This window comes from Cololabis saira, chromosome 11 (genome assembly GCF_033807715.1).
Source record: "Cololabis saira isolate AMF1-May2022 chromosome 11, fColSai1.1, whole genome shotgun sequence".
Taxonomy (NCBI): Eukaryota; Metazoa; Chordata; class Actinopteri; order Beloniformes; family Belonidae; genus Cololabis; species Cololabis saira.
In genome coordinates this window covers 17,106,266-17,125,652 of record NC_084597.1, presented here as the reverse complement: position 1 = coordinate 17,125,652, position 19,387 = coordinate 17,106,266, and the positions used below count along the sequence as shown (strand labels likewise).

At 40.7% G+C, this 19,387-nt stretch overlaps 1 pseudogene; it reads left to right on the top strand.

Annotated features, from left to right (window-relative positions):
• Window positions 1-9,104: 9,104 nt before the first annotated feature.
• Window positions 9,105-19,387, top strand: part of LOC133454430 (electrogenic sodium bicarbonate cotransporter 1-like) — a 44,876-nt pseudogene continuing 34,593 nt past the window's right edge.

Here is a 19,387-nt window from a genome sequence, read left to right as displayed (position 1 = left end):
TTTATGAAAGATGCAAAACCTATTTTCACAAACTTGCCTGAGGAGTTTTTCCTGATCATTATCAAATTTTGGCTCATAAAACTACAGTCAGAGCTTTAAACATTATATTTGGCACATTTTTTAGTTTTTGCTTCATAATGAATTCACGCATTTTTAAACATTATTCCAAAACTACCAAAATAAATAATGGCTAAAATTCTTAACAATGACAAAAGATACTGACATGAAATTAATGGACCTGGTCAGGACCTCAGTGCTGGACGCGAATTTTGGAAACAGTCCAGCTGTAGGGGGCGCCATAAATCTGGGTGGTTTATATCACAAAAACTGCGTCACATATTTGCACCGAACTGGATATGCATCTTTTCCTCTACATCCAAAGATGAATTGTGGAATATGGTTGTGATTGGGAGAAGTAGGCATGGTTCATGAGCAAATGAATTTTCCCCTCCTCAAAATGAGGGGAATAATCAACCTTTTGTGCTAGAGAGCTAATAGTTCGAAGATCTATCCAGTGCATCATCCCATTCTTGGGGACCTTTTTTCCACTCTGTAGCTTACGTTATTGACAAAACAATTTAAAAAATCCAGTTTGTCCTCATTAGCTGAAACTTTCAGGATCGCTTCCTTTAATGGTTTGCTGCAGTTGCCTCTGTAACCTTTTGTGATATTTTGATCTTAAATCTACAGTTTTTGGCCATTTGTGTCTCTTTTAACACCAAACTTGGCACACTGATTGTTTGGATAGAACTTGTGAAAATATCCCGTTATCAGCCACTCCTGTCCTGATGTTTAGACTGGCCATAGCTGGCAGTGGGAGCGACCAGAGGCCCCAACGGCGGTGGACGACTCCTGGCGGGATTGGCAATGTAATTTGTTTTTATTGCTTTCCTTTCGAGGAATTAAAACAATAAAAATAAACAATATCTACATCACATATATTTTTCTTTCATTTTTTTAGTCTTATTAAAAGGCTGTTTTACTTTTTTTTTAAAGGGATTGTGACATGAAAAACACATTTTTCTTGATTTTTTGTGTTTTGTTGGGTGTCTTGACATCAATTACACCCAAAAAACAACGAACTTTTAACATTCAGTGTATTGTGTGCTTTCTGGGATTTTCTGCATAACTATGCAAAAACGGCGCATGTGGTTTGGTGGCGGATCGTTACGTAACGACCCTCTAAGTCACTCCCCCCTCCACCCAGCTCCCTGCCTCCTCTCCTCTCCAGCGCACCATAAAGGCTGATTTATGGTTCTGCGTTACACCGACGCAGAGCCTACGGCGTAGGGTTACGCGGCGACGCGCACCATACGCTGAACCCACGGCGTAGGCTCTGCGTCGATTTAACGCGGAACCATAAATGAGGCTTAACACGGAGCTGTTTAGAGCCTCTTTGTCTTTTGTTCTAATCAGCGGAGGAAAACTGCTAAGAAGACCCGCGGCCACTGACTGGACTTAAGATAAGGGGACAGTGCTGCTTGCATGCCTTTATTTTTATGATTGTTTGCTGTGGTTCGCCCTGCTGCTTTTCCGTGCATGCTTCGCCTGTCGCTCCCGGCTTAACTCTCCGACGCCGCTGTGAGCGTATGGCTGGAGGAGGAGGAGGTTTGGAGGAGGAGCGGAGCAATGATTGACAGGAAAGGGGGGAAAGGAAGCGTTTTTCACGGCGCAAAAAAACACTGTAATAAAAAGCCAGGAATAGAGTACTAGAGTGAAGTTTTTCTTGTTACACTCTTTTAGACACATTTGAGGGATGTTGGCCAAGACTTTTAATAGTGTTAAAAGCATGTTAAAAATGATGTCACAATACCTTTAATATTTTTTGTGTGAAGTGTTTTTGTAATGTGTCTAAAATAGTGCCATATACAGATTTTTATTGTTGTTATTATCACTGTCTTCAGGAGGTGGGAATTAAGGAGGGATACCAGACACAAAGTAATCCTGGTTTTTAGTTGAAGTTACTGGTCTGAAATTATTTCTAATAATGGGAAATAAAACATGATTATTGGACATTGGGGCAAATTCCCATGAACCCTCGAGCACCCTGCGGAGGGGGACGAAAACCGCATTGTTTCTCCTGAATCCGAGGTCCAACTATCGGCCGTATTCTCCTCTCTAGTACCCTGGCGTATACTTTCCCGGGGAGGCTGAGAAGTTTGATTCCCCTATAGTTGGAGCACACTCTCCGGTCCCCCTTTTTAAAAAGAGGGACCACCACCCCGATTTGCTACTCCAGCGGTACTGTCCCCTTCCTCCATGCAATGTCGCAGAGGCGTGTCAACCAAGACAGCCCTACGACATCCAGAGGGTTCATGGGAATTTGCCTACCCAGTCTACATGTGTTTTGTGGATCTGGAGAAGGCATTTGACCGTGTCCCTCGTGCCATTTTGTGGGGGGTGCTCGGTGAGTATGGAGTCCGGGGCCCTCTATTAAGGGCTGCCCGGTTTCTGTATGATCGGAGCAGGAGTTTGATTCACATTGCCGGCAGTAGATCAGACTGGTTCCCGGTGCATGTTGGACTCCGGCAGGACTGCCCTTTGTCACCGGTCCTGTTCATAATTTTTATGGACAGGATTTCTAGGCGCAGCCAGGGGCCGGAGGGGATCCGGTTTGGGAACCACAGGATTTCATCTCTGCTTTTTGCGGATGATGTTGTCCTGTTGGCTTCATCGGACCGGGACCTTCGGCATGTGCTGGGGCGGTTTGCGGCCGAGTGCGACACGGCAGGGATGAGAATCAGCACCTCCAAGACCGAGGCCATGGTTCTCCATCGGAAAAGGGTGGCGTGCCTTCTCCGGGTGGGTGGAGAAGTCCTGCCTCAGGTGGAGGAGTTCAAGTATCTCGGGGTGGATGGATCGGTGCAGCCTCCGCAGTTATGCTTTGAGACTTCAGGACGGTTTGCTCCGAACACGCAGAAAAGAGTGGGAAGAAAAAAAAAAAAAAAAAAAAACGACCGGTTGTGGTGAAGAAGGAGCTGAGTCGAAAGGCTCAGCTCCTTGATTCTTGCTGAGTGTTATGCTGTCATATGGAGCTGCTAAACAGATTTTCACAGCGATGTTGGAAACAATGTTTACAGTGACAATAAAGGATTGTATTCTAAGCTCTCGATTTACCGGTCAATTTACGCACCGACCCTCACCTATGGTCATGAACTTTGGGTAGTGACCGAAAGGACAAGATCGCGGACACAAGCGGCCGAGATGAGTTTCCTCCGCAGGGTGGCTGGACGCTCCCTTAGAGATAGGGTGAGGAGTTCGGTCACCCGGGAGGAGCTCGGAGTCGAGCCGCTACTCCTTCACATTGAGAGGAGTCAGCTGAGGTGGCTTGGGCATCTGTACCAGATCCTCCTGGACGCCTCCCTAGGGAGGTGGTCCAGGCATGTCCCACCGGGAGGAGACCCCGGGGAAGACCCAGGACACGCTGGAGAGACTATGTCTCTCGGCTGGCCTGGGAACACCTCGGACTCCCCTCGGAAGAGCTGGAGGAAGTGTCTGGGGTGAGGGAAGTCTGAGCATCTCTGTTGAGATTGCTGCCCCCGCGACCCGGGAACGGATAAGCGGCGGACGATGGATGGATGGATATTGGACATTGGAAACCTTTGTTTAAACAAAGCCTGTTAGTTTTACTGAAATACTGATTAAAAAGTAAAGATGCACTGGCGATCTCCTCTTTATTCCACCAGCACACTCCATATGTGCATTCACAGTGATTTCACGAAGGGAGGATGCTGCTTTTCTTCCCAAGAGTGTGTTTTCATGTACCAACACAGCTTTCTTGTTCTGCAGCCTAAGGATGGTGCCTGTCCTTGTCCTCGGTTAGCAACAGGTTTAGCTGTTCTGCAATGACTAAACACCAACATAAATAAAAGTTTCCTACTTGGTCGTAAATTGGGACACACAAGACAGCACTTCACTGCTGTGTGTCAGAGGCTTTTTCCAACAGCTTCTTTAGCCTGCTTATCATTTGGGCTCCGTCCTCTTGCCGCTATATTATTGATGTTTTTTTGCCCCCTTTTTTTCAAGCCTTCCAGTAACAGGCCCACTTTCACCGTCCTCATGATGTCCCAACTTGGTTCATCCTATTTGCAGAGTTCGACCTTTACACCTTTCTGGGTCTCGTTTTGCTTCTCTGACACCCCCTGTTCACCTCATGAGGCTTAACAGATTCACAACAGCCGCAGCAGAAGAAAATGTCTTTGCTTTTTACCTCTACTTCATGCAGCACAATATGGTGCTACAGGGGCCATTTTGTCATCAGCAAAAGTCGGATCCAACCTTTTTTTGTTGTTGTTTTTTACTTATTATAATTCCAAGAAGTACCTGTAATAAATTGCACAGAGGTTCTGGACCTTCTCATTAATTCATCCATCCCATGATAGACTGGTGACCTGTCCAGGGTGTACCCCTGCCTTGTGACCCTGCAAAGGATGAAACGGGTATAGAAGATGGATGGATGGATAATTCATCCATTCATCACCTTTCACTCCTCCAGATAAGGTAGCAGATGCAGCACCCTAAACACAGACACTCAGACCTCCTTCTCCTGGTTGCATATGCCTGAAACATGTACCCAGGACAGTGTCCAGGGGGCGTCCTAACCAGATACCCAAAGTATTTCATTTGGCTCCTCTGAATGTGAACGAGCAGCAGTTCTACTCTTAAACCAAATACTCTTAAGAGAGGTGAAATGTTTAAGTTGAATGAAGATTTTTTCTAACTGTAACCTCAGCTGAGATTGAGCACATCTCAGAGGAGTAGAGGCAACGTTCTGCAGATGATGCATGATAAGCCAGAGCTTCTAAAACCTCGGATCAGATCTGCCATTGAGAAGAACAGAGAGGCAGAGAATCCTGTTCAGTTCTTTGACTGATCAATCTACTGGGACAGGTATCAGTGGCAAAACTGGACATGATCTATGACTCATAAGGAGTAATCAATGAGTGATCTTATGCTTAAACTGTTGCCTGAATTTGCTGTTGCCAACAGTGGATGAATAGCCAACAGCGAATGATTACTTAGTTTAAAGATAACAAATTTGTTGTGGTAATGTCACTAACAGACCACCGTGACTCGCTCTGGGTTGGCTTCAGGTGAAGCGGAATCACTTCCTGCTGATACGATGCCCTTCCCCCTTATACAACTTGCTTGTGAACTACTCTTCAGAAACTTGTGTGTGACATCACAGCAGGTTTGTCCAGGTATCTTTATACAGCCTGTGGTTCCCACTTAATAGCGCAGTATTCCCAGTGGCTCTTTGATCGGTACTGCATATCAAAGCTCCCCTGTGTGGCCAAAAGTGGTACTGCTACATAGCATGACTTTAAAGTGAAGATCATAATTTTTTTTAATTTAAATCAGTACTTTCACTTTAATACTAGTTCAACTAATATCTAAAATGATCATAAATATTCACATCCTTTATGATGGATGATTTTTCTGTGTCATATGCCAAAACTATACGATAAAAAAAACTGGTGGGAAACTATGAATTGACTTTTTTGCATGTCATTTGGGAATATGCAGGATGTCATTAAGTTATCTGCTCTCTGACATTGAAACAGAAGTGACTGGGCTGGCTCTGTCTCCGCTCTCCAGTGAGAGAGCCACTCTTTCCACATGGAGGTCACTGATATGCAGAATAAGGTGGAAAGAGGTGCCTCTTTAGCAGTTATGTGTTGATGGTAAACACATCCACTTTTAGAGGTCAAATCAGAGGAGAGGAACAAAGGATGAGCTTGCAGAAAGGTGTGCAAAGCAGAAAACGGATCCATCTTTTGAGATGGTGCACTGAAAATGAAAGAAATGACATCTGTTTGCACCCACTTGTGGATCTAAGAGGTTATCTGCTCTTTTTTTTAGGGTTAAGGAGTTCTTGAACAAGCTGTTAACATTTGCAAGTGATGGGGTGGATGTAGATGTGGCGGAATGGGAACCAAACGTAATGGAATATTTGAAGACGATGAAATCTTTGCCTGTTTTTCTTTTCTTCTTTTTTAAGATTTTATTTGTGTTTGTTTTCCATGTGTATGGTGTAATTTTCATTGAATACTTTCAAATGAATGCACTGACTGCCCGTTTGCATCAAAGTTGATAAACTTGAAATGCTGAAAGCAACAGCATAACTGGTCTCGGTCTCAGACGCAGTCAACAATCCTCAACTCTCTATTTCAAACGAGTTTACAATACAATAAAGACACATCATGTATTTTTACAACACGAAAAGAAAAGCCTCATAAATTGAGCTCTGTCCTATGTGCCTTTTCTTTCTTTCTTTTGTTTTTAAACATTACAGATACAATGAAAAGGAAGGAAAGGCACCAGTTCATGTTTATGTAACGATTAAAACAAAAAGAGTTTTGAGGTTTTCTTATCTTTCACAAGTTTTAGTGATCTACCAGAGAGTCAGAAGTTCTTGCTTCTAGTTGATTCAATGCATGTTTTAAGTGAAAATTTAGCATTCATTATAAATCTGACATTTTTTCAGAGACACTAAATTGAATTCTTTTTGTAGTCAGAGGCAATACCATACCCTTCATTCTCTGAAAATTGATCCAAAAAAGGGGGGTTATGTAAAACAAAGTCCATAGCAATTTATCAGTTACGTACATGTAATTTTAAATTTTAAGGCGTACTTCTTTAGGGTGAAGTGCAAATGAAATCTGACTTCTTATTTTCTTCATAATTTAATAAATGATTTAATAATAATTGTATGATATATTTTCTTTTAATTTAGTTTTTTCACATGAACATACCTTTACAATGTTTCAATCCTCATTACAAAAATCTATGAAGCTCTTTCAAAACAACCTTCATATTTCTTTCAGTCATTCTGAGGTTGATTTGCTGGTGTAGTTCATTGTCTAGTTTCATCACCCAGTTTCAGTCAAACTTGAGCTGCCGAACCTGTATCCTCACACAAAACAATCCCAGACCCCCACCCCCTAACTAGGTCGTGGTATGACGGGTTTCGGCTGAAATGCTTTCCATATCTAATCTGCGTACTGTACTGTATACTATATCATATCTCTGTCCATAAGTCACAGATCCAGGAGTCCCAGGATTTGCTCAGATGCAGCTTTGTGAACATCACTTGTGCCGTCATTCCGACAAAAAAGACTTTCATCTTATCTTTCACAGTCTTCTTTTGGTTATCTACCAGAGAGTCAGAAGTTCTTGCATGTAATTGATTCAATGCACTGTGGTCTTAAATTATTTGCTTTTATGAATAATATTTTGTATGTGAAAATTTTGCGTTAATTCATTTTGCAGTCAGAGGCAAATTGGGGTGGCGTGCCCGGGGAAGATTGGCAATGGTCATGAATGTTTTTCTATTGTACTACGGTCATTTATCAGGCACTTTTATCCAAAGCATATCCATATTGTGATTTATCTTTCTTACTGTAGAATATTGAAAAAAAAAATTGTTTGGAAATGGTCTGGTAAACATTTCCTTATCGCAGTGCAACAACAGTTTGTTCTCTGCTACCATTGTTTATCTCTTCCCCTCTTGGCATTGTGTTAACCCACACCTGAATGGCCCTGATCAGAAAACTTCCCAAAAAAAGTCTGCACACCTGGATGCAGCTTAACTCCTTAAATCCCATGGAGGAGGTGAGGGGAAACTTAGTCTTACCACGTGATTTTTTTTTCTTGAAACAAACAGTGAATAAAAGTGGTAAGAACAAGGCAAAACTGATGTGTTTTAAAGGACCAGTTTTTAAACAAACAAATGTAGGGTTGAAAAAGGTAAAGAAGCTTTTGTAATTTAAATTTAATTTGCATTTAATTAGTTTCATTAAACAAATCGTGTGTTTGTTCTCTCAGATGTAAGTCGCTTTGGATACAGTAGTAGTAGTAGTAATTTAAGTTCCACCACTGACTCTTCAACCCATCCAGTAGATGTCGCCACTACCTGTCACAGCCACCCAGCTATTTATGACTTCTCCACTTGTCTTTACTTGGTAGAGCCAATAAGATTTCAGTAAAGCTACCAGAAATAGCAGCTGTAAATTCAGTTTCAATGCCTCGGTTTAAAAAAATCGGAAAACAATGAGACAATATGAATGATAGGTAAAACATAAAGATGGTGTAATCATGTCTATGACTAGTATATGTGCTCCTAATAAAGTTTTATCATGAAGGAGAGTGGGTTGTTATGGTCTTAAAGACATTTCTTTCACAACCAACATGTTTAAGTATAACAATAGAGCCAGGGGCGAAAATCCCGGGGGGGACAGGGGGGACAAGTCCCCCCCATTAGTAAAGCTGTCCCCCCCTAGAATAATTTGAGACAGAATTAATAATTTTGGAACAATGCAGTAGTATTTAGTAGTGATGCACCAAAATGAAAATTTGTGGCCGAAACCGAAATCAAAAATAATAATAAACAGTAAAATCTCATTACACTTAAAACAAGAGTCATCACCAGAAAAATAACTTGTTATTTGACCATTTTCACCTGTTTCAAGTAAATTTTCACTTGAAATAATTAGAAAAATCTGCCAGTGCGACAAGATTTATCTTATAAGCAAAACAATCTTGTTCCACTGGCAGATTTTTCTACTTATTTTAAGTGAAAATCTACTTGAAACAGGTGAAAATTGTTGTTTTTTTTCCAGTGATGAGTCTTGTTTTAAGTGTAATGAGATTTTTTTTAACTAAAAATGAGACATTTTAACTAGAAATAAGACAAATATTCTTGTTAAGATTTTGGGTTTTTGCAGTGTATTATGTCAGATGTGCTGTATTATTGCCACCTTCCACCTAATACCATTGTTTTGTATTGCTCTAAGAAAGGTCTTCTGCCTGTTTGCGAGATAGAGTTGCAAATGTCAAAATGCTGTATTAAAGGAAGGCTAAAACTTTTATTCCTTGTCCCCCACTGGATTTATTCTCTAAAGTTTTACTGTTTATTGTCCCCCCCAACTATGAAACAGGATTTTCGCCCCTGAATAGAGCACCCATTTGTCAACTAGAGGCATTTGGTGCACCACCCAGTTGTAACTCCCTGATCGTACCCCCCTCCCTCCTCCTCCTGCTGGCGTCACGCAGGAGGAGGGATGGTACTTTAAATATGGAAAAAGACGCGCAGTCCACAGAGACTCTCCACGCGCTCGCAGCAAGATGTTACCTGGGCGCGGGTTGAACAAGTTCACATAGATATGAGGATCGTTGGTTACATGTTCACTTTGATTTGTAGAGTGGAAGAGATCCAGAGCCAGATAGTTGCAGCTCATCGGATTCTTTGTTGCTTTTAGGCGCTTTAAAAGCTCGACAGCAGGAGGAGGTGAAGACTTGGACGCGCCACTCAGCTCCTAACAGGAGTGGGACCGAGGAAGACGCGGCTACCGGACTCTTGACTGCTCACATTTACACACACAGTTCGCCACCATGAGTTCTGATAAGAGCAAGTAAGTTTATGATCCCGTCTTTTTGTTAGGGGACTGTAGTCGGAAACTTTTCCACGACACACCTACAATCACATAATAAAAGGTTCAGGTCAGTTTGAATCCGGTTGTAAATGTGCCGCCAGGTTTATATTGAAAGTGTGTGAAAGCTCAAAGAATCAGATGCCCTTTCTGCCTTTTTTTTAAAGGCTTGTTTTAGAAGGGCCAGGTTTCATATAGGAGTGAAACCAGTACTCGAGTTGTAAAAAAAAATCAGGGGGGATGGTGGATTTTATCATATGGGGACAGATAATTTGTGCTGATTACAAATAATATAATATTTTACAAATGATAGCACTGACCAAAACACCTGCAGAAATACTGCAGGAATGACATAGCAGCAGTTAAATGCAGCCTTCTGTAAGCTTTAAATATCCACTGGGCTTACATCAAATACATCAAAACACAACAATAAAAACAGTTTTCTGAACTTATCAATATAACTCTGTCCTTCACAGGATAAGTAAAATGGATCACTGCAAAAACTCACAATCTTAACAAAAGTATTTGCCTTATTTCTAGATAAAATGTCTCATTTTAGTAAAAGAAATCTCATTACACTTAAAACAAGACTCATTTTCACCTGTTTCAAGTAGATTTTCACTTGAAATAAGTAGAAAAATCTGCATGTGGAACAAGATTTTATTGCTTGTAATGAGAAGATAAATCTTGTCCCATTGGCAGATTTTTTCTACTTATTTCAAGTGAAAATGTACTTGAAACAGGTGAAAATTGTCAAATAAGTTATTTTTCTGGTGTTATTTTTCTGGTGATGACTCTAAATGTTGAAATAGCAGTAATACTACATTCATTGATGAAATTACATAAGGGATGGAAAGTGTGGATGATTTTGACCGTTTTTATTTCAGGGGGGATGCCATCCCCCCTCATCCCCCCTCAACTCGAGTACTGAGTGAAACACAAGGTAATAATTACGCCAATGCTCATGTTTGAGAAATTGAATTTGAATGACAACCTGGGCTGGATGAGCCACCCTGGCCGCGCCGCCGTGGCTCTGCAGGGAGGGTAATCTATCCGCTTCCAAGAGCTGTCACTCTCAATTAGGGAGAGAAACCAAGCCAAAGCCCAGTGGGGGATCCTCTGCTGCGCATCTTTATGAATAAAGCCGTGTGTCGCACGTCACAGTCCATGTATATCTCCAGTCAACGTGGGAACGCCCGTGCGTCCTCATTGCTCAAAGTGAAACCCGCCAAACATTTACTTTTACTTTCCTCTCAAGCACTCGGGATTCCTCTGTTTTATGTGCGTCTAATCTGCAAATAGCACGCTGTTAAAGATTTTAAGGGGCTGCAAATATCCCCTCAGGATCATTACGAGGTTGGGCGAAGTCCCGTTTGAGCGGCACCGATACCGTCATGTCATGAATGTAAAAAGGACCAATCAATCATCAATCAAATTTTATTTATATAGCACCTTTCATTCAGGTACATGAAATACAAGGTGCTTTGACATTTTGATTGAAAAATAAGCATAATAAACAAATAAATAAAAACTGGGAGACCAAAAAATAAAAACTGGGAGACCAATGCACCCTGACATACAATATAGAATATATAAAATTTATAAAAAGATAAAAGTTCAAGGATTAAGGCTAAAAAATAATCAGTCCACAACAATAAAAAATAATAAAAAACATTATAAGAGATAGATAAATAAATAAAACAGATACCTTTAAAAATGTTAAACAGAATAAAACTATAAAAAAGGGATGCTACATAAAAGCCAGACCAAAGAGATGAGTTTTTAGTCTACGTTTAAAAATGTCCACATTTCCAGCTCCTCTCAGATCATCTGGCAGGCTGTTCCACGGTTTTGGAGCATAGTGGCTAAAAGCAGCATCACCAAATCTTTTAGTTCTACTCTGTGGAATTAGAGCCAGAGGATCTGAGGGGCCTTCCTGGTTCATAGAATAAAAACATCTCTGAAATATACTCTGGCGCAAGCCCATGTAGCGCTTTATAAACTAATAAAAGAACTTTAAAATCAACACGAAAATCAAACCTAAAGTGACCTTTAGTTGCCTCTAAAGTGATGTTGCGTAGACCTGCAGTGGCAAAACAATACGCGATTCCTTGTTCCTCTATGTTTTATTGTGAAGGCCTGCTTTATTAGTCAACAACATCTTATTATGCATTTCCTTGCAAGATTCTCCTTCTATCCATTTCCTTGTTCTTGCAGGACATCTTACCGGAAAATCCAAAAGTTAAGCCAAACCTGACTGACAGTAATATTGCATAAGTAATATATTATTTTATTGCATAAAAGTCACATATTTTACCTCTCTCCTTTTCACAATGTTTCAATCCTGATTACAAAAATCTACGAAGCTTTTCCAAAACCTTGATCCTTTCATATTTCTTTCAGTCATTCTGAGGTTGATTTGCTGGTGTGGTTCATTGTCTAGTTTCATGACCCAGTTTCAGTCAAACTTGAGCTGCTGAACCTGTATCCTCACACAAAACACGACCTAAAAAGTTGTTTTGTATTACGATTGTTTGATTATTTTAAGCATATGTAATTTGCACCTCAAAATTAAGAATACATTATAAAGATTCAAATTGTACTCCCTTTTTTTTTCTTTTTTTCCCCTATAAATTCAATTCAAATTGTATTCCAACCACTCATTTACAGGGGTGAGTGGAAATGTGTCACAGCTTCCTTTTCAGGCCTTCAGGTTAGGTGTATTTATTATCCAGATAAATCAGGTTTAAGGCTCATAACTCATCCCGGTTGGGCTTGTGCACTTGTTGCCCTCGTGGTAAACCTGTTGGCTGCTGAGATTGGCTGCGTCATTCTGTAAAGAGATGGGGATGATCCCTGATCCTGAGCAGCTGATCCTGGCTCCTCAGGCACTGACAGCTTTATCCAGACTTAGGAGGTCCACGAGAAATGAAGAAAAAAGCTAAAAGTTGAGAAGCTGTTATTATCTTCAAGACATGGTTATTTTCATTAATCGGCATAAGTAGTCATGACAGGAAATGGATGACGGTTAACCACGTGTTCTCCATTTGTAAATGTTCAGTGATGGGTTTCCTGCAGAGATCCTCTTTTTTTTTTTTTTTACTTTATCCAAACTTATGTTCAGCGGTTCTTTCTTTTCATTCTAACACCCTGCTTTACATGCAGGTCAGATTTTTTTTTCTCCTGCATCCTGGGTGTTTGTACTCCACCCGTGGGCAAGGCCTACGTTTCTCCTCATTAGGGTCTCCCTGTCCGAGGCATGTGGAGTGATTAACATGGCTCAGTAGCCAGCAGCAAACCTTGAAACATGAGTTTACTCCGCTCTCCTGTGGGGTGACTAGTTTTCCGATGGCCTCCTCGTGGCACTACGTGACCTGTCTCCTGCAACCCCCGCCCCGAACACCTGGGTACATGTTGCTAAAGTGAAGACATGCAAAACAGAGCCTAGTTCCCCAAAAGATCCTGCAGGACATTGCTCCATATATGTGTACCCCCACTAGAGATGGGCGGTATGGACTAAAAAATGTATCACGATAATTTCTGGCATTTATCCCGATAACGATAAAATGACGATAAAAAAAATACCAATTCAACTCCATCTTTGTAACTATAAATCTATCTCGCTCTCAGATCCGCCATGTTTGTTACACAAAAAACCCCATCAATGGGAATTTTTCTTTCTTTCTTTCTTTCTTTCTTTCTTTCTTTCTTTCTTTCTTTCTTTCTTTCTTTCTTTCTTTCTTTCTTTCTTTCTTTCTTTCTTGCTCATTTCTTTCTTTCTTTCTTTCTTTCTTGCTAATTTCTTTCTTTCTTTCTTTCTTTCTTTCTTTCTGGCTCATATCTTTCTTTCTTTCTTTCTTTCTTTCTTTCTTGCTAATTTCTTTCTTTCTTTCTGTCTTTCTTTCTTTCTTTCTTTCTTTCTGGCTCATATCTTTCTTTCTTTCTTTCTGTCTTTCTTTCTTTCTTTCTTTCTTTCTGGCTCATTTCTTTCTTTCTTTCTTTCTTTCTTTCTTTCTTTCTTTCTTTCTTTCTTTCTTTCTTTCTTTCTTTCTTTCTTTCTTTCTTTCTTTCTTTCTTTCAGGCTCATTTCTTTCTTTGTTTCTTGTCGTTTTTACCGCGAGATGACAAATTCTTACCATGGGGAATTTTTTTGGCGGTATATCGTGAACGGTAAAATATCGCCCATTCCTAACCCCCACCCACTAGGTTTTTCACATATTCAAGAGGGTCAGTGTCATTTACCTGTGTCACTAATTCTAGTTGGGAAAAACCTAAACATTGTAACAAAATATGATTTGTCTGTCTGGTGATACTCTCAGAACGCTCTGTCCTGTGGGAGAAGGTACAAGATGAACAGAACATGGAAAGAAATCTGCAGCTAAACGATAGTGTTGACACTCTTCATGTGCTGCAGTGTGGGAACGTAACCTAAATTTGTGAGCAACAAAAGCAGAACACAAAGGCTGATAACTGTGGTGATACTACTCGCAAGCCTGGCACCAAACTCTGCCTTGCCCATATCAAACAAAATCAGAAGAACTGAGCTTGTTTTGATCTGGGAGCACTACGTTACGCTATCAGCGATGTACCTCTGACGTTCCTTCAGCCAGATATTGTATCCATTGGGGAGACTCAGATGAGCCTGGAGTGCAATTGAAGGAACGAGTCGTATCCTTCCTGACTTTGTTTGTTTAACAATTTTCGTGCACAGCTCCCCTCCCCTCTTTTTATGAGTCTTGTCATCCACAGCTGAGGAGTACTTGTGGAAACTAGCAAGTGGAAACTGTTCATGTGTTTATTGACATTCTTGATACGCATCCTAAATCAAATATTTATTTTCTTGTTTGAGAAAAAAGCATTCTGATAAAACAGATCACCTAATAGCTGACGCACTGGTCTAATCTCAGTAAAAGAGAACCTGCTTTGCAGCTTTTGTGTGGCCTTAACCACCTTCCGTAGCCTGGATATGCCTACACTTTGCTAAACTGGGGGAGCCGCATTCCTTCCCATCTTAAATGAAGATTTCAGAAAGCGCGGTCAAAAGAAAGTAGGTCACAAAGCCCAAAAGTGGGAAGAAGTCTCCACTGTTGTTGGGACCTGCAATGTAGTACAAGTACTTTATGTGCACCAGAATGATAGTCATTCATTATGCAGATTGATACTCTGGTAACTGTGTCATACTGATTATACATGTGATGACCAAGAAAAAAGAGGGGCTTTTGGAAATATAGTCATGTTGTGTTCAGCAGTAAAGGTGGATTTTAAACCTTAATAAAATTACAAATTATATAAACATATTTCAGAGCAATCCTTCCCTCTTTGTGTGTTGTCATCCAAGCTGCCGCGTTGTGCCTTGTTGACGCTGGCGAGGAGCTGCACATGTTGCCAGAAGAATTGGAGCTCTTCGGTTTATGTAACTGTGCCTCTAGTGGACATTGAATGGTATTACATTAGAGGGAACAATGAAGTTCTGATGCATCTGAAGATGTTGTTGTTCATGGCAATCTCAAGCCTTATTTTGTACCCTCAGGGTTTCAAAATTGGTTATTCATCTTTGAATTTGACCGTGTTGTATTCTACAGCCTGCAGTTGGTGACAAAAAAGGTGTTTATGGTTCAGAAAGAATGAAATAATAGGAAGTTTAATGAAGTCCACATTGTTGGAAGCATCCATCCATCCATCCATTTTCTATACCTGATTAATCCTTTGCAGGGTCACAGGGTGTTGCAAGTATAATCCATGCTATTTTATGTGGTGAACCTTTTTTTTTTTATCTCACAGAATGGAGGATGAAGCGGTCTTGGACCAAGGGGCGTCCTCCGTCAAACATGTCTGTGACGAGCAAGAAGTGGAAGGTGAGTGAACTCTGACTCTTGCTAGTGAATATTTGCCTGTAAATTATATATTTTAAACGTATTCCTTTCTCTCCATACATTCTTCACGTATCAATCACAGAGTTGCAAAGTGCAAAATAAAAACAAAAGTTACCTATTTAACTTCTTCACAGGAAGTTTGCTCACGCCTTGTTCGTTGTGGGCTGCAATCAAGAGCCAGCTAAGAAATTATGCAGAGACACCCACAAGAATTCACAAGGACATTCACATATTTCCCAAACCACTACTTGAGGGTTTGCATAAAGAGAACCACGTCAGTGATCTTGGTGATAGGTCACAATGTTTGTGTGGAGCAGACCGTCTGACTTCCTGCATAGCTGACTGCAGCAGCTGAACTGAAATCTGCACAGCGTCTTCAACACACACTTCGTCACTTAAACACTGTATTTAAAAACATTTTTCTTTTTAGTCCTCCTTCATCTTTTTTCTAATTACTTCCTGGATATGATAAGTCATCATTTCCTGTACAAGCTGCTTTGGAGGAAATAGCTGACAGTAATGAAATTGAGGAGCTTGACTGACATTGCACTCAATTTTCCTTCTGAGAAGAGGGATTTCTCAAATACTTCCTGAAGACTACCAACATTCATACCACACGTCACTGGTCCCTGTAGGTTTTGTTCTTATGTACAGTTTTAATTGAAAACTTAAAGGGCAGTAAAATTATTGATTTGAATAACAATTAGTTTGCAGGCTGTTGGAAATGTTGCACGGAGAGAAGCATGTCACCATGAATGCGTTGTGGTGGTGCGTTTACAACGTAGCAGCAACTAAGCTGATGACATCACATACAGCGCAGAAGCACTCGTTATGGACTGAAAGTCTCAAGCAGAAGCTTGATGTCTGGGTAACAGAGATGCTCCTTTACAGTAACATGTCTGGGATACCTGGCATGACAAGCCTAACTCGTCGTAATTAGTCAGGTTTCTCTGAATTTCCTATCCAGACGACAGGACAAACAGACGTTAAAATAAACTGGCTCTGGGTTTCATTGGATATGTATGCAACTAATCAGGAAAAACAGGGACAAGCCAACTAGTATCAGTGAAAGACATGCAAAAAAGCGTGAAGGGGAGTAGTACCGACTGTTGTTTTTGTGGTAAAACCTCATTGAGCCAAGGTGTTATTAGCAAGTCTGCAGCTATCTTGGGTGTTTTGAATAGTGCCTGTAAAGCCTGCTCATATGTCCAGTCGCATTTTGGTTCTGGACCTGTGGAAAAGGCTCTCCTTTCCCTTCAGGGATTTGAGAAAATGATTGCCGCCCAAGCTACGGGTTGACCCCATCTGCTGTTCAAAGCACTGCAGTCCCTCCTCCTCTACTCTTACGGCTCTGTCAGCAGTCTTTGTTTTTCTTCTTCCAGATAATCTGAATTCATGTGGAAAGATAGCGGAGTCTGAAATGTGATCCTGGAGCTGTGAAACTCTGTAATGGCACATTTGCAATATTCCTTGCCAGCAGTCCAAAGCTCTAGCTCGTCCATTTTATTTGCCATAGTTATCGCGTTACCGGTGGCAATCGAGGGAAAGGATGGTTTAAACTTGCCTTTGATTCTTTGCTCTCCATTTCACTATTTTCCTTCATTATCAGTAGGGGTGGGTATTGGGAAGGACCTCACGATACGATACGCATCACGATACTTGAGCCACGATACGATACACATTGCGATATCCCGATTATGCGATATCCCGATTATTATATTCTACATAGTTCACCGAAAAATTTAAAAATGCATTACACATCTTAAAATCCAAGTTGTATATATGTACATCAGATGATAGTGATGGATCTTAAAATCCGAGTTGCACGTTCATCAGATTATAGTGACAATTCATGGGACAAACTGAGTCAAAACAATGTTTTATTATAACTATACAAGCTAAAGTTACAACATATTTGTATATGTTTTTCATATTATTTACATCATATGAAATTAACATTAAATTTAGTATGAGGTTGCTTTAATTATGTGGCAAATGATAATAAACACAAGAAAGATGGTACTAAAACCAAGGACAGGCACAGTGATCAGTCAGTATAGATATAAATCCATAAATAAATAAACCTCTGTCCATTATTTTTCATTTTTTAAGGACAGGCAATTGTGTTATATAAAAAATAAATTATAAAATGAGATAAAACGTGAAATTAAACCTGAGCTCAGTGAAGGGCCCTCCCAGGGTTGGTAGAGAGTGGCAATGCCCAGGACTGTCACTTAGGTAGGAGCACTGGGTGATATAATGGGAAAAAAATCTGGGATAAAAAATATAAAAAAAAAAAAAAAAAAAAAAAAAAAAAAAAACGATATTGAATCGGCTGGAAAAGTATTGCGATATATTGCCATATCGATATTTTTGCCCACCCCTAATTGTCAATGTCTATTACCCCTCTGGATTTTGGGTCTGTTGTGAGCATTACTTTGGGGTGTTCAAACATCTGTTCCGACATTCAAACAACTTAAACAGCCAGAATTATCAACAGAAATGTATTTGAGCACTATGCCATCCAAACCATTTAGGAATCAACATTTTTAACTCAGCCCAGTAGGACCTTATGCACTGATGCTTTGCCATCTCAGATGACGTGGTTTACTGCTTTTCTGGATTACTGTGATTTTCTTTTTTGTGGCTGTGAACATAATCTGATCCGGCTTCCTGTCATTGTATTATGTTACCACAGGTCACCACACTGTGTACATTGGTGTGAATGTGCCCAAGAGCTACCATCGGAGGAGACGCCACAGGCGCAAGTCAAGCCACAAGGAAAAACGGGAACGGTCCGAGCTGAGTACGGAAGGATATAAGTCCGACGGGGAAGCCGCAGATGATTTCAGCGCAAACATCTTCAGACCTCTCAGTGAGTACTGCTCGCACTAAATCTGCTAAAACATGCAGGCTGTAATTTTAGTAATTAATAAATCACTGCGGTGATGTTGGTTGGGGCTTGGCTGACTTCCAACAGCACTCTGCAAATGACAGTCTACAACAGGATATCGGTGCTGCTGCAGGTAGAACAGAGAGAGCTGGGTGGAGTGGCAGTCAACAAACAAGAGAGACGGGAAAAAAAAAAAATCTCCAAGCCCGAAATCTAAACTCACTGCGAGCAATGGAGCATGGGAATGAGAAGACACTAGAAACTAATCTGAAAATGACACCGTACTGGCTTAAAGTGTGTAAAGTTGACACAAAGAGGGGTATTATCTGCCACCTTGGCGATTAACGCAGTATGCTCTTTGGGATTTGTGGGAAAGGATTCTCGGAAGCCAGCAGCTCAGTAGACACGGCAAACGAAGCAGTTAAGTGGAAGAGGCAGCACAAGTGGCAAAAATAAAGATGTTACACAAGATGGAGGTTCGATACGATCTGAGTTGTGTGGACTAATAAAGGAGAAATTGATGACCAGATAGTCAGATAGTGGTTTTCCTGTCTTAAAATATTAAATGACATTATGATCTTTATCAGTATACAAATACTTGTCTTGCAGGAGGGAAAGAACAGCGACCTTATACGTACAGTTACAAAAGTGGTATGTTGGAACCACTAATCCCTCCACTGTTTTCTGTAAACAGTCTGTAGATAGAGATCAGTTTTCACATGCATGTTTCATGTGCAACAAGAGACAATTTTAAATGTGATAACGCAGGTGGGAAAGGACCGGTGCTGCTCTTTAGAGGCCACGTCATAACTTAGCATTGTTGAACCGTTTTCTGCTATGGTTTTTCAGACGTTGGTCTTGTCCTGTTGCTCCGAGCTTCTTGTGTGGGACATCGCAAGTGTAAGACGTGCAATTACCAGTCACAGTGCTAGAATTTGCCTTTTTTTTATTATAAATGACTCAGTGTAGGCATTGGCATCATAGGAGGGTGTTATTGTGTGCAGAAGTTACTATTAAGGAGATAAATTTAGGGGAAGGGATTTCCCTCCAAATATACAGGACACATGAGAACAACTGCAGCCAGGATCAAGGTGAACTGGTTGATTACAATTATACATCTCGTTCAGATGAAGAACGATCCTTGTAATAAAACTAAGCCAAATAGAAGTGCAGACAATTAGTTAAATTAT